At 43.4% G+C, this 16,924-nt stretch overlaps 1 protein-coding gene and 1 pseudogene across 1 annotated transcript in view; both read right to left on the minus strand.

The window, feature by feature from the left end:
• The window catches only part of LOC146203229 (sodium-coupled neutral amino acid transporter 7-like), a 58,819-nt gene that overhangs the window by 15,618 nt on the left and 26,277 nt on the right, over nt 1-16,924 (minus strand). The gene's annotated exons all lie outside the window — the stretch shown is intronic.
• Nucleotides 1,557-7,131, minus strand: LOC146203230 (uncharacterized; annotated as a pseudogene).

Genomic DNA, 16,924 nt, shown 5'->3' on the forward strand with positions numbered 1-16,924 from the left:
TTGAAAACATAAAAAATCTCCAGAGAATGTTTAAAAAAATTTGTTAATTTGAAAAATTCGTTAATGTGGTATTCATAGTAACAAGATTTCACTGTATTTGCGCACCCCCTCCAGCTAAGACCACAATTTTTTTAATATTTTTTGCGGTAAATATAAGGTGTGAACATCACTGGAAGCAGATTTTCAGATTCTTGGAATCAAATTTGGATATTATTTATTAGTGCTGTATTTACAGCTGCTTCGTAGTTATCAGCTTCCCAGCCTTGTCTAGACAGTGCACCGGGAGAGAGCAATCGCAACCTTCTATGATAAAAATTTAATTTCACAGACATGAAGTTGGAGTCACCTGTTACTCAATGCAAGGTTCCTTACATGACTTGTAAAGTTCTACTTGGATTCTGCCTTATATATGCACAAGCCACTGTGTATTGTTTTCAGTTCTATTTTGATACCTGCAAGGTGCAAAGGTATTTTCATGGCGTAGATCTGCGAGAAGTAGAGGAAACAGTTTTCTTACGAGTATCATGTCTTACAAATAAACTGCACAGCTTTGCTGAGGCAGAGGTTAGTGAGGTCAGAGGTTAGTGGTCACATGATCAAGGCAGATTTGGAGATAAAAGTACCATTTCTTAGGTTGCATCATTATAAATGAACTTTTGCTTCTTTTTTTTTTTCATATCCTTCACAAGGATTATTTGTATCCACTCAGGTTCATAACGGAAGTGGTCATCACTGCATTGCATGCTCGTAACTAGGAAGTCCCGATAGTGTTTACTATTCAATTCAACTTATTTTTGCCATCCTGGTACAGATGACAATACAAATGCATGGCTTATGGGCATACAGCCTTCCATATAATTACACTTGTGCCAGGGTGTCAAACCCGAAAAAATTCCGGTTAGGTTCGGGCTCATGCCTTTCAGGTTTGAGTTCGGTTCCGGCTCCGGAGACACAATTCGTCCCGGTTCGAACCGGTTCGACCGTGCCTCAACCGGTTCAAACTGGTTCAGAAAAAAAACTTTGGGTGTACTTTTTTTACTCCACTTTTTTAAAACTGAGCACTCTTTCTTGTTCCAATATATAATAAAAGGAAAAAATTCATATTGTAGTCCGTCTATTGTTTTTGTCGCGAGATGCGACAGGCACCACTTAGTTGTAGAGACCTCAGCAAAATGTTTTAATGAGTGATCGATAATTAGTGCGGGATTGGAGAAAATTATTTTCATTAGCACATAACCAACTAAAACTGTCACACGCTGAAAGTATGTTAAATTAAATTACCGCTCTTGCTGCGCTTTTCAGGTACAGAAAATTTTACACCCATTTAGCTCAAAGTGAAATCTCTACTACTACATGTACACCAATGTTTCATCTGGCTCCCACTCAAGGACTTTGAAATCAGACCAATGTCAAACCAAGCACACACCCCAAGACTAATGATGTATGTACCATGTGTGCGACTATATATCGCATGGAACGCGAACACCTTTGCATTTCGCATTTCTATGGATGTGAAACTGAAAGGCACTCGTGTGTTGTGGCCCGAAAGGCGCTGACAAGATTCCTCTGCCACGTATCGTGGTTGGAGTCATTATCGTATTCACTGGAGAACCGTGGCCACGACGCAATGAGACTACAGTCTGGTTGCGCGTCATGGTTGCCTGCATAGGTGCGCTATACAAGAACCAATTTGAGGCTAGACTGGTACGATCAGTCGCATAATTTACAACAAATATGACATGACATCATGACTGCTCGCAAATGTTTTATTATATGCTCTGTAAATACTGCCAATTTCTTTTCATTTGCCAGTATATAGAAAGACCGAAGGAAAAAGACATTTAGAGGGTTGTTGAAATTATCCAGATTCAATGAGACGATAGGATATACTTTAATCCAGAAAAATGCTCTCTCGATGCTGACTTGTGTGGATGGCACAGGAAGCGCTACTTGTAGGTAGTGAATACAGTTCTGGGTGCCGCAACTTCTCCTACTCCCAAACTTTCAAAACACCTGAGACTTTGCTTACTCTGGGCACCTTTTCAAATGAGTAGAGCAGGGTCTGTACTTCTTCAATTTTAAGAAAAGTGCCGCTGTCTCCGAGTCCCTGCGGGCAGTCTTCTCTTTCCACAAGAAATGCTTCAAGCTCATCTTCAGCTTATAAGCTCTTAGGGAGAGATTGTGCTGCCACCTTTAGCAGTACTTGATCGCCTCCGGCGATCCTACGAAGCCGCTTCCATGTGGTGACCAAATGCGGTTTTGCTCAGTACCTTCCCTCGCAGGTCAACACAATGTGATATTGAGGGTCTCATGCTTCGGCTCACTGATTGCACAGTTACTGCCTCTCCCTCTTCTGTTTTTTTTTTCCTTAGAGCCTAGTCGCAGATTCTTTTGGTCCGCTTTACCTTGTCTCTCTCCCTGCATTTCAAGGGTTTTGTCCCATCCTCCCTCCTCACTGCGCAACCCGTAAACGGGTTCCTTGTTAGTTACGTTCTCTCAATAGTGCACTTCTATCTTTGAATGCTATGTTTCTAGGTTGTCTTAGGTATTCGCATCAGTGATGGTGAATAAAGCAATGGAGCGTTTTCTTTTTTTCGACACCGCGGCTGTACGGGCCGAAACGATAGCACGCCAAATTGAGCTTGCGAATTAATACTCCTACCAGTAATTCCATTCAGTTCCTTGATCCACCCAATCTATACATCTGAACATTGGAGCACGACTCCTGGTATGGTTTAACTTACCAAAGGAAAATAAAGCTAGCAGACTGTCGCGTTCCGTCCCTTGTCGCGTTCTGTCCCTTGTCGCGTTCCGTCCCTTGCCAAATGCCGAGCGCGGCCGGGCAGCGGGCAGGAAGGAACTGAGACTGGCCCCGATCCCGGCATGATAACAACAACCCTTTATTTCACGCAAACAGCATCTTTATATAGCAAGCACTCATGTGACCAGTGACGTCACGGACAGACAATGTTTCAGGCATCCGATAACGCAGACACATGACACGCGGCACAGGCGCTATCAGCACGTCTCCCCTTTTCTCTGAAAAGATACACTGGCATTTGCAACAAACATAGCACTGCTACCAACAAAGGATGAACACTTTTTAATGGATGCAACCAATGCTCAAAACAAAATAACAGTCAGTTACTGAACCCATATCGGTCTGGCGATCGGACATGACGGCCAAATCGTGTTCTATATCTAGGAGGGCTAGTTTGTGGCAAGGGGGTATTAGATGGATTGGCAGGTGCCTTCAGTTTAGATGGATTAGTTTCCTGTTCCATTTCTACCCAACTATCATATGCCTGCGGAAAATACCTCCTTTTTCCTCGCAGCCATTCTGCTGGGAAACAAATTGAACCAGGAATTTCCTGTTTCTTTCTAGAACTACACCCGTAGAAGTTCTAACTACATACGACCTCGGACGTTGTGCAGGACGTAAGACTCGCGCTTTCACTTTGCAGTCTGTCACCCATACTTCCGCTCCTGGTTTGAGGACTGGCAGCGGAAGAGCCCTATGACGACTATTGAAGTACCTACGCTGCTGCTGTCGGATGGTTACATCGCGATCTCTGAACTTTTTCAGGCTCACCTTCTGGGGCAGAAGGCTCTTGGGAGGGACAGGGACTGTTGTGCGTAGCTGCCTGCCCATCAGAAGCTCTGCAGGGCTTTTTCCCAGTGGCCCTGGGGTGTCCCTGTAAGCTAGCAGCGAAAGATAGGGGTCTTTAGCTTTTATAATCAGCTGTTTAATTGTTTAGACCATCCTTTCTACTTCCCCATTTGCCTGAGGGTATCTGGGGCTTGTCGTCACAGTGCGGAAGCCATAGTCGCGAGCAAACGACTGAAATTCCTGAGATACAAATTGTGTTCCATTATCCGAGATGACAACCTCTGGTATGCCATGTTTTGCAAAGAAACTTTTGAGGTGCATAATGACAGTGACACTTTTTGTCGAAGATAGCAAGGCTACCTCTGGGTATCTAGAAAAATACTCTACTACCACCAAATACCATTTTCCCTCAACATGGCAGAGATCAACACCTAGCTTTTGCCAAGGACGCTGTGGAGTGGCTGTCGGAATCATTGGTTCCGACTTTTGTTGCCTGTGTTCCGCGCACACTGGGCAATCAGTCACCAAAGCTCTCAGCTGGCAACTCAACCCAGGCCACCATACGGACTCTTTGGCTCGAGCTCTGCAATTCTCGATTCCTTGGTGACTCTCGTGCAAGCGCGTCAAGACCTCTGCGCGTAATTTTTGGGGAATCACCAGCCGCACACCTTTGAGCAACACGCCTTCAGCGACTGTCAGCGTTGCTCTTTCCTGCCAGTATGGACGCAAGACCATCAACAGCGATGAGAACTTGGGCCAGCCTTCCAGGCTGAATTTAATGAGAGCTTGACAGACTTCATCGGCTGCCTGTTCAGCTTTGACTCGTGCAAAATGGCTAGCCTCGACGGCATTTGTCAAACAGCCCGAAACGAATTTGGCGACTTCGCCAATACTAGCGCATGAGCATCAATTTGGTTTCCCTGAATCGGGGCTCTAGACAATACATCTGCAGTAACGAGGCTCTTACCTGGGACATGCACAACCGTAAAGCTGAACCGCATAAGTCTTATGCGAAAGCGCTGAATACAAGGAGGCAAAACATCTAAAGGTGATTTTCCCAACAACGTTACAAGTGGTTTGTGGTCGGTTTCAAACAAAATTTCAAAACCTTTGATGTACTCTTCGAATCGTTCTGCTGCCCAAGTCATTGCCAACGCTTCCTTCTCAATCTGAGAGTATCTGATTTCAGCAGGCGTCAACGAGCGTGATGCAAATGCAACAGGTCTTTTTTCATTGTTTGGTTGAACTTGTATCAATACAGCCCCCAAACCGAATGATGACACGTCAGTGGAAAGAATCGTAGGGTACTTTACATCATAGTTAGCCATGACGCGCTTCGAAGAGATAACGTCTTTGACATATGACAGCGCTTGCTCTTGGGCTGGTCCCCACGTCCATTCAGAACCTTTCAAAAGCAAGTGACGTAAAGGTGCCATTTTCAAAGCCAAATCTGGTATGAATCTTGCCAGATGATTAGCCATACCGAGCAGCCGTCGAACGTCAGACACGTTAGCTGGCGTTGCCAGTTCTTTGATAGCACAAACTTTTTCAGGATCCGGCTTGATGCCATCTTTACTAAGCACACAGCCAAGAAAATTTATCTCAGTTACCCCAAAGGAACACTTTTCTTTGTTTAGCGTAACACCGGCACTGGTGAGACGACAGGCGCTCGTCATGTTGAGCCTTGTCGTTGCCAAAAATGAGCACATCATCCATCAGGTTTATCACGCCTGGAATTCCTTCAAGTATCTGCGACATTTTCTTCTGAAAGATCTCGGATGCCGATGTTATTCCAAACGGCAGTCTTTGAAAACAGTATCACACAACTGGCGTTATGAACGTAGTTAACAACTGGCTTTCGGGCGACAACTTAATCTGAAAGAAGCCAGAGTTGACGTCCAACTTCGAAAACACACAGGCACCACCTAAAAGACCGAGGCTATCATCCACAGTCGGCATGACAGCGCTCACGAAGTACACTTTGGTTTAACTGAGTGAAGTCAACGCAAATACGAACCGCTCCAGATGGTTTGAGTACTGGCACAATTCCTGCACACCATTCTGTTGGTTCTTCTACTTTGCGGATCACGCCATCTTGCTCCATACGCTCGAGCTCTTGCTTAATTCGGTCACGCAAGGGTAAGGCTATGCGACGCGCAACATGAATTGCAAAAGGTGTGGAGTTCGGCTTTAGTCTAATTTTGTATTCTCCTTTTATCACTCCTAGACTACTGAAAAGCTGCGGGTAGGAAGCTTCGACGGCTGTTGCGCTACTGACCGAGTCAGCAAATTTAATAACTTCCAGAGCCTCAAGCGCTGGGAGACCCAAAAGTATGGAGCGTAATGGTGAGACCATGCACATGATTTGCTGTACAGTGTTTTGTTTCCACTGGATAGTGGCATGGAACTTTCCCAAAACATTCAGTGGCTCATTCGATGGGCCTGTTAGGATTAGGTCACACTTTTCTAGCCTGGTAGGTACACTGGAAAACGTTGAGGGCACAACAGAAACTTTGGCACCGGAATCAACTTTAGCGAACACCGGAGTGCCGTTAATGACGACCTGTACATACCGAGAATTAGAGTACTCCCCGTTCACCGCGCCAACGAAGTACGCCTCCTTGTCCATATGGAAAGAAGAAAGTTGTACCTTCTTTCCATTACGTGCAGCCTTTTTTCGACATACAGCTGCGAAGTGTCCGGAACAACCGTAGTAGTTGCATTTGGCTGCTTTTGCCAGGCACGAGGATCTGGGGTGCGCTCCTTGACCGCAGTTGGGGCATGACCCAGGGGTGCCTGGTCGGTAGGACTGCACTATGGGTCGCGGACCTTGTATTCCAGATGAACAGTTCTTTGATGAGCTGTCCGAGTGCTGTCCTGAAGAATACTTTCTGGGCTGCCCTTGCTTGCTGACTGCGTCAAGATTGCTGGTCGCCGTTACCAAAGGTTCGTCGCCGGTTTCTCGCAGTTGCAGCTGCTCTCGTTGGACGGCCTCCTTCAAACGCGCTTTTGCCAAAGCGCTGGCGAGAGTCAAATTCGCATCCATTTGAAGCGACTCAGAGAGCTTAGCATTCCTGAGGCCGACCACGAACCTGTCGCGAATCATGCGTTCCTTTTCCTTGTAGTCGCACCGGTCCGCCATCGTGTGCAACGCAGTAACGAATTGGTGGACTGACTCTCCAGGTTCTTGAGTGCGACGGTGAAAGCACGCGCTTTCATAAACAAGGTTCCTTGAGGTGCAAAGTGCTCGTCGAACTTCTTTTTGACGACTTCGTATTGCTTCTGTTCTTCTTCGGGTAATGAAAAAGTAGACAAGATTTCTCTTGCTTGCCTGCCCATCGTATAAAGTAGAGTCCGGACCTGCGCTTCTTCATTCCACTCATTTAGGCCAGAGGCGAAGCGGTAGTCATCAAAGAGTTGGATCCAAGAAGGCCATTCGGACGTCCGGTCGAAGTCAAACCTTGGCAGAGCTGGAACCGCAAACATGCCGTGGGAGGGCTTGACTGCTTGTCCTCCGACATGGCGCCCGTTGACGAAGTTAATGCAACGCCCCTCAAAAGCCAGAGGATCCCACTTCTGACACCACGTCGCGTTCCATCCCTTGCCGGACGCCGAGCGCGGCCGGGCAGCAGGCAGGAAGGAACTGAGACTGGCCCAGATCCCGGCACGATAACAACAACCCTTTATTTCACGCAAACAGCATTTTTATATAGCAAGCACTCATGTGACCAGTGACGTCACGGACAGACAATGTTTCAGGCATCCGATAACGCAGACACATGACACGCGGCACAGACGCTATCGGCACACAGACATTGTAGGAACAAAAGGAAGAGAAGACAAATCAGAAAATTGACTGATGAAATCTAATTGTGCCAAGTTCAGATACAACTCAAAAGCCAGCCGGTATATTGCTGGCCAAGGCGGCCTTCCCACCATCAGCATCGGCATATCATTTTGAATTCTCGGTCAACCAACTGCAACTGTTGGCATTGCATCCTATGCACGTGCCATGCGACTCGTTGTGACGTTGTCGAGCAATACGAAGATATAATAATAATAATAATAATAATAATAATAATAATAATAATAATAATAATAATAATATGTATTGCCATTTTGTAAATGATATAATATGGTTCAGGTCCATCAAAGCCAACAAGAGGCTTGAGGGACTGGGCCCAGCAGTTACGGCCAAGACTACAAAAAAGGCAATAGATATAGCAACAAACAACGCTACTCGTTACATCCCAGCGAGAGTAAAAACAAAGTGAGAAACACAGGTTAACAGCATGAGTATTGCGAAATTCAACTCTAAAACTCAAAGTAGACGTAAAAAAAAAAAAAAGAAAGATTAACCAATATCTTTAAACATAACACCACGCTAACCAAAAAGAATACAAAGATCAACAGAGGACTTTCAAATGCATCGTTAGGCCATGGATAGAAGTCACACCAAAAATTTCATCCAATAACTCATTAAAGGTCTCAGGTACATAAGCAGAATGCCTTGCTTTCCCGTATCTAGTTAAACTCCGTGGTACATAATAATGAAATGTTTTCTTTTTCTGTTTAGGAGCATTTTAAATTAAAAAGTCTGAATTCCAAAAATGGTGATGAACAACTGTCTGTACAAAGAAAGAATGAAATGATGGAAGACCTAGAAACTGAAAGACATCTGTGCCAGATGGTATGTGACAATCGTATGCAAAGCTCTTTAACATGTTTTTGTAGTGAGAGCTACACTGGCCACAGTTTCACCATTTCGCCGTGCCTGTCCGGTGCCTGTCCAGAGCAAACAAAGAAGAACTTGTGGGAGGCTGTAGCTGGCAGCTGACATGACCGAGCACTAACTGGACATTACTTTTGGCAGGAGCTGTCAACTCAGGCCTCTCCTTTCATATGGGAAGGTGATATCACAATCAGCCTGCCAAAACCCTTGCATTCATGTTATCCCCAGGCCACGCAGGCACGTTCATACGGCTCAGTTAAAGCCGAGCTTTATATGTTGGCTGGTAGCTTATGCTATCGCATCATCGTGAAGGTGGGAGTGAAACTAGAGAGAAAGAGGTGCCGTAGTGGAAGGCTTCGGACCACCGCACGATAGAGGTTTTTCGCCTCATCGCACCTTAGTGGTCAAAAGTGCCCCCTATGGCATAAATAAAGCTGAAATCATAGAGTAAACTACAATGTGCAATCGCCATGGCTTTACTTTCAAGCCGAACCTGAGCGTAGCCATGCAGATAGCTCTTGCGTAACTCCAGGTTTAACCACAAAATAAACCCCAGCTAATTTTTTTTAATATACTATCAATATGGCAATGCCTGCGTGAAGGAAATGATGCAAATGTAGTTATGCCGTATCTGAGAACACTGGATGGAGTGCATGAATTTTAGTTTTTTTCACTGACATTGGTGCCAAAGAGCATATTGAAGAGTAGCCATGTAACTTTCTATAGCTTGGCGCACAGATATGCCAAGTGGACATGCCAAGATTAGCTGCTGTAAAAGATAACACCGAGATATTTGATCAAGCTTACATATTCTATTGGCTTGCAACAACAGGAGAAGGAATCATGATCATGCAAGAATACTTGTCTATTTATAAGTACTGTCTTTAAAGAAATTTTAAAACACATCATTTCGGTCTTGTTTGTGATCACCTAGATTCCATTCTCGGAAAACAATTTCATGACATAATTGATGTTTTCCTGAAACATGTTCACTGCCGTCTTGTAGTTTATATGCTTCGTAAGCAAAACTATGTCGCCCATGTATTGAAAAGTCAAGCACTTTGAGGTTACTGAGCTCAGACCATTTGTAAATATATTGAAGAGTAATGGAGATAGAATGGATCCCTGTGGTACACCCGCTTTCACAGGAAGCTTTCCACTGTGTTCCATTTGGCTGTTAATTCTGACAACCTGTGAACGTCCGCATAAGAAATTCTTGAGAATAGCATAGAAAGGACCTTGAAAGCCCAGAAGGTGCTGTTTTTCTAATAAAATAGTATGATTAACTGTACCAAAGGCTTTCTTAACATCCAGAGAGCACAGCTAAACGTTTTTTCCTCGAAAGCAGCGTAGAAATCACCAGCAAATTCCTCAAGCAGTAAAGTAGCACTTCTCTTAACGAACCCATATAGACTATTTGAAAGGATAGCGAATTTATCTAAGAAGGACGTCATGCAATCAAATAGGAATTTCTCTAGTACCTGTCATATCAGCAAGATAGCAATCGCTCTGTAGTTATCGATAGCGTTCTTTTGTCCTCCCTTGGACGATAGCAGTTTTCAAATCTTCAGGTATTATGGCATTGTCCAATAACCGTTAATCAAAATAAGCAGTATGTCCAAAAAACATGAAAACTCCGCTGTACCAGTGCAGCTGATCTACCATCTATTCCGGCGGGCTTGTTTCGTCGGAAGATAAACACTAGCCAGGCAAGATCGTCCTTTGATATCCTTGGAAGATACGCAGAGGCTGATAAAGATTCTTTACTGTACATTCAAAGTCTTGCCGTGCTGCTGCCATTCCGGCCACTAGCGTAACATAGTGATTGAAATTGTCACCTTTCAAAATAGGTTCGTCCACCAAAACGTCCGAACAAGACAGGTTCCTATCATTTCCACGAAACACGTTCGTCCACCAAAACGTCCGAACGAGATAGGTTCCCATCATTTCCACGAAGGTGCGAAGGTGTATAATCAGCAACCACATTTTTGCACGATTTTTATAGGATCGTTGGAATTGCTGCTGAAAGTACAGCTGTCATGCAGATCTAATACGTGCCACAACCCCGTTTCTGGCGATTCTGTATTCCGAACGAAGGTCATTGTTTTTAGGAGCGCGTTTAGACCGTTTCCAAAGCCAATCTCTATTCGCGATTGCCAGCATAATTTCGGAATTTAACCATTTGTGATTCTACCCTTTTTTATGCACTAGATTTTGAGTACACGTTTCTTTCAGCTCATCAAGTTTATTATACAACTTTGTGTAAACTATCTAAACTGGTTCACCTTTAATGAAGTGTGCCCAGTGAAAGGACTCTATCAACTTATCCAATCTTTCATCTATAATTGTGACAGCTAGCATATTAGCATTAATAATAATAAAAAGACTAGCACATTTAACACCGACACAGACATAGAAGAAGACAGGACGAGCGTTAAACATCAACTGAGGATTTAATTACAAAAAAGGTACATAAAAGCACTTTGGTGGCGCATGCGCACACTATGTCAAAACCAACAAGCAAAGAACTAATCAAAATGTGGCAACCTTATTAATTACTAATGATGACACACCAACTAGCCCAGCTTTCTGCCTTGACATCATATTAGCATCCCTACCACCTGATGTAGTGGTTCCAGGCAGCTTATATCTCGGTGAAAAACGACAGGCAGTAAAATAATGATCTCATAGCCACTGTGAAATAATGCATGCGGACAAGGTGTAATGCAGTGCACGAACAGCGATGTGATCAAGACAAGACCTCACCAGTCGACCATTCATGACAGCTTCACGTGTAGGGGCATTGATCACGTTTTCAATTCCAAATGTCGAAACAGAGGACAAGTAATCCAAAACAGCAACCTTATTTGGGCATAAAATATTGATATTCAGGTCACCTGCCTTGCAGAACAAGTCATCTGCTTTGTGCTTAAGAAGTATCTCTTGGAGTTCAATGACAAAATCGTGTTATGCTAGCACATGGCGGTCTATACACAGCCAATAATGTAAGGGACGTATGCAATACATCCACCTTTAAGGTTAAATATTCCGCATGTGCAAACATGATGTCAACAACATAAAAATCATACTTTTGGCTCAAAAAGACAGCAATGCCTCCTTCACGGCGCTCTGGGCATGTTAAAATGGCACGATAACCACTCACAGCAAACAAATCTAAACAGAATTCTGGTGAATTTATCTCGGCGACAACAAATTTGTCGACAAAACCTATGGATTCCTCTGCTAACATCTTGAATTGTTCCCAACACTTGCGAAGACTACGAATATTGAACTTTACCAACAAAAATTCTTGATCTACATTTCGGCCAAGGTTTTTTGCCCTAAAAGCAGCAAATTCTGGAAACTCGAATAGATTTGGAAAGGATCCGTGATTCATTTTATCTTACGAAGTCAGAGTCACAAGTAACTCGAATGAGAGCTGTGGTTTCTTCTTTCTTTGCAAAGGTTTTGCCACCTCTAACCAACAATAATAATAATAATAACAATATTAATAATAGTAATAATAATAATAATAAATCTTTATTTAGTGTGTGCAGGAACAACCATACGGTCTTTGTGCTGCAGCACAACTAATAATAAAAATAATAATATCTATTTATTGCACCATCATGTCATGCATGATGATGCAGGGGGACCGAAGTAAAAGCAGTTTTTTAACGGCACCACAAGGCAACAAGCCCCCCTTTTCAGCAGCAGCAACAAAATGACGCAAATAAAGATAATGTTAATGGAAAATAAAATATTCCTCACTTCCATCACAATGTGTTGCAGAGTTTTTTTTTTTTTTTTTGCTTTTTGCTCTTTTTTTTTTTTTGCCAGTTCAGATATAACAGTTATCAGTTATAACAATCGGATTTTCCGGTTTTCTCAATATTGTTATAAGTAGACTGCACTGTATATATAAAATGTGGTATTCTTAATTAAAGTGAGTGCTTCAGAAATTGCTCGAAAAATCGTCGCTTTTTAAACTGAAACTGGAAAAACTGCGGATGCTTGTAGTAGTGTATGTCGATATGTAGCCCAATGTGAAAGTTGGCAACCATGCAGAATAAACAAGGCGGCTTAACAAACAAGCCCGAATCACTGAAGTTTGCTTAATCCAATTAATCTTATACCCACCGAACCCACAGCAACACCACAATGGTGTCAGAAGCGTCTTTTTATCATCTGTGAATACCAAGCAGACAATCAGTTGTGTCGTCTTTCAGTAGTAGCCAGCGGTAACCAGCAATCAATCATGGCACATGTGCTCCTGTCATTCCACAGAGGGCTTCTTCTATTATGCAACCTCGGGCAGCCCGCTGGCTGCCAGAAAGTTCACTTCCTATAGCAAGTGGCACCGTGGTCACATGGGCTGGCGGCCACCGGAACCCATCAGCCAGCCAAGACTATGTACAGGGTCCTTCAAAATATGTGCGAACACGGCGAAGCGTGCCCGCTCTCCGTGAGCGTCAGCGCATCCGGCGCGGTCGCGCATCGAAACAATGTGGCGCATGCGCACGCTATGTGCGCATGCGAACGCTTCGAATATGTGCGAATATGCGAATATGTGCGAATATGCGAATATGTGCGAATATGTGCGAACACTTCGCCGTGTTCGCACATATTTTGAAGGACCCTGTACATAGTGGATGGCAATGTAACAACGGTGGCAACAAGGTGCAATGCGGGCAGCCGCCTCGAAATGCTCTCCGCCAATGTTACATAGGTTACGTTGCTCACCGATGCATTGCGTGCGGCAGCGTGTTGCTGCAACGCGCACAGATGGTGGGGATATGCTCCTTGGATGTGAAAGAAACGACACGAAGTTAACATGGGCAGCCAAAGAAGTTGCGGATGATGTCAGCGTGTGGACTTCGGTGGATTGTGAAGCTAAACACGTGAGCTTCGAGAGGTCTTTAAAACCATGTGTACGCTTTAAAGTATTTCGCTGGGCACTGCATCTGAGGAATTTCGCTCGCATTGTTCAGTAAACGACATTCTGTGCTCTCGGATTACCGTGTCTGTCGACTACACGCAGTATAATCGCAGAACTGTGATTCAGATATGTGACCCCTCACGGGGGGGTTATCTGTTAAAGCAAATATTTGGTGTACTGTGCAAGAGCATGGATCCCGAGTGTTTATATTTTGCCGTACCTGGCAACGCATTGTCTGGGAAAAAGGGGATCCTTTGAGGTTGAGCTGGCACCCAAGTGCAGTATGTCTGTCGCCCGCCGTAATGCATGCATAATTTCAATATATACATCAGCTGGTTGAATGTTTATCTCACAGAAGCATCTGCACCACTAATAAAATTTTAGCCGTCTACCGCTCATTTGAATTAATTACACAATGGGGCTGGTACAAAAGTAGCATGTGGTGTCTGTGTGCTATGCCTTCGTTGTGAAAAGAACAAGCTAACTATAAGCGCTACAATAAGGTAAGTTGTTCGGCAAGGATTTAACGAAGAAACTGGAGAAAACACTGTTTAATACTGATGAGCATTCGTTGCAGGAATAGGTTCGTTGTCGGAGCTTGTTAGAGTGATTTTAGACCCATCTGCCAGTTTATTAACTTTCCAAAATTTTCTAGGATTTTCTAGCAACATAACCGGTAGTCTTTGTGAGGAATATTTTTTAGCATCTTTAACGGCTGAAATATAAGCATCATTTGCAACGTGATATGATGAGCAGTGAAACTGACTACACGAGGTTTTAGCAAGCCGGTATAAGTGTTTCTTCCGATTAGATAAGCACTTAATGTGTGAATTATACTATGATGCCTTTGGATTATATGAGATATTTCGGATAGAACATGGCTCATAAGCTTGGCAGCCTTGTTTTTGAATAATGTCCAGTTAGCTTCAACAGGGTGTAGCTCAAAGCCTTCTATGAGCTTCATTAGGAAGAGGCTTAGCTTGTGGTTGATTTGGTTAAAATCGGCGCGATGGTCATTGCGCAGTGTTTTAGTAGTCTTTGATCTTTTCTGTTTGGAGATGGTAAGGTAAAAATTTAATACAAGGTGATTACTCAAACCTGGTAATAATGTTATCATAATTCAGGGCTCGAGCAAAGAACTAGGTCTAGTATATTAGCTGTAATATCTGTTATGCGTGTAGGTTGTGTGACAATCTGCGTGAGGTTAAAGCACGAACGTAAGTCTCTCAATTGTTTAGAAGTAGAGAAACTGGAATTAATAGGTTTCGCGCCGTACAACCAGTCAATTCCAGAAAAATTAAAATTGCCTAGTAAAAATATAAGTACTGTTGGGAATCGCGTCGCCACGATGTTAACAGTGTCATGAAACTTTGAGACAGATGTTGGTGATGAGTTAGGAGCATGATAACAAGCCCCTAATATAACTTGACGGTAGGTTAGTTTCGGATGTACCCATATAATTTCCAAACACGTAGTGATGTTAAGAGCAAAAGATTCGATGCGTTTGTTAATGGCTATGAGGACATCGCTGCCTTGCATTGCACTCCTATCGCATCGGTAGAATTGATGAACCAATAATTCAAAGAAGATATTTTGTTTGTTTGAAGTTTCTATGTCTTCTTTTTCACCTTATGGTGAGTATGAGACTGTATGCAATGGCCTTTGAGATTCCAATGGCCATTTACGAACCTCAAAGAGTCAATGCCAACAGAGTTCTATGGTCATTGAAAACCACTGTGTGGAATTGGCCAATCCCCATTGAGTTCAATCTTCATCGACTCAATGCGCATTGAAACTGCCCGCGTGGCAGGGGCATCAGAGATATTGCTAAGGTTAATAGCTCTGGTATCTGGTACAAGGAAAGACAGACCGGTACAACTACAGACACAGCACCTGTACTTGACTCTGCAGACTGCTGCGATCCACATTTACCACCTCTGCATTCCATATGTCAAGAAAATAGTAGAATTTCATAAGTGGCATTTTCTAAGCTGCTGTGGCACTCCTGAATGAAACAATAATATGTTCCAGCTTTCCACAAATATTGACAAGTTGCATGAAGCCCATTCCACACAGCTAAACTTGTCTCAGCCTGTTCAACTTGTGGACAACAAATTCCTCTGCTTGTGCTTGGGGTCTCTAAATCTAAATTCTTACGACTGTGTTCTGTGCAGGGATACGTGCATCTCTCCTCTCGTAGCAATAACTATCCATAACCTATCAACAATCATCATGCAAAAACTAGGTGTATTTCTGTTCAGGAGGCTGCAAAGAGACTGCGAAGAGACTGCACATATATTGCTTTCACCACCAGTCATGCCCTGCCATAACAAAAGGGCCAGATGTTATTTTGAAAACTGTAGTACTACTTGAGGCTGTGCTTATATAAGGTATGCCTATTTTAGAGCGAGAGCTCTCATCGAGTGAGATAATTTGACCTTGAAGCCAGGAACTTTCCGTTTAGTTTAAAGCTAAGTCGGCCTCTTAGCACTGTGTTGAGCAACTACCACAATGACCTTGACCTTCCATCCTTGACCTCTGACCTGTATCAAGTTTAGAAGAGTTAAACTTCCACAAATTTTTATTACGATAATGCAAATAAATGAGATAGCTCACAGACAAAAGCGCAAGTGAAACTGCTTCCAAGAACAAAGTTGATACATTATTGTTGCACGGGGTTCAGTGAAAATGTGAGAGATCATGGGGTTTTGTACTGAATGCAGCAATAGAACTGCCATTCAATCGTTGTAGTAGCCAGAACATGACACCTTTTTATGATAATCATGCACAGTTTTGTGGCAGTGTCCTACTGCACTCATGGTGTATTTGTTTTTTGCCTCTTACCCTCATCCTTTATACGCAGTCTTTAGCTTTAACCAAAATGGACCAATTAAACTAGCAATAATAGTGAACAAACAGTGCATAGCTTGCAAGTAGTGAGGAGGTGGTGCTTCTTGGGCAACAGAGGCACATAACTTAGCAGAACTGGCTTCCTTAATTATAGTTTTCAACTTTGATTCGTGCTCAAGAGCCAGCTATCTATGCCTTTTATGCCAAGAATACTGAGCTTTTTGTTATAAACAAATTTCTAAAACTTAAACCAGCATACTTTCTTTTATCAGTTTAAACCAAAAATTCAGACACCTACATATAATGACCCATAATAACACCATACAAGTCAGAAACCTACCCAAACATGGTCCAAAAAACTACAAAGCGATGTGCAATCAGTATCTTGTCCCCTACCAGATGACTGCCCAAGCGACACGGTTGACTCCCGCCTCTTGCATTTATGGGAGGCTAAAGGCGGCCTGGAACGACGCTGGAAAAGGTAGCGTTGGAACCGGACACTTAGACGCCGCCTAGCCCATCTTAACAGAGAGATAGAGGTGCATGCAGCCACTCTTTCACGACAGAATTGGGAATCGCTATGCAACAAGTTAGATGGAAATATAAGTGTATTTCAGACTTGGAACATTTTTAGGCACTTAATAGACTCTAGTAAGACTAGGACTACGTAACGAGACAACCTCACTAGACTACTTGTGGTTCACCTCCACTAGAACTTCTTCAAGAACTACGAGATCATTACTTCCCCAAGTACCCTTCTATACAACACCCCGACTATTCAGGGCCCCCTAAC

This window comes from Amblyomma maculatum, chromosome 1, assembly GCF_055883805.1.
Source record: "Amblyomma maculatum isolate TAMU_Amacu chromosome 1, ASM5588380v1, whole genome shotgun sequence".
Taxonomy (NCBI): Eukaryota; Metazoa; Arthropoda; class Arachnida; order Ixodida; family Ixodidae; genus Amblyomma; species Amblyomma maculatum.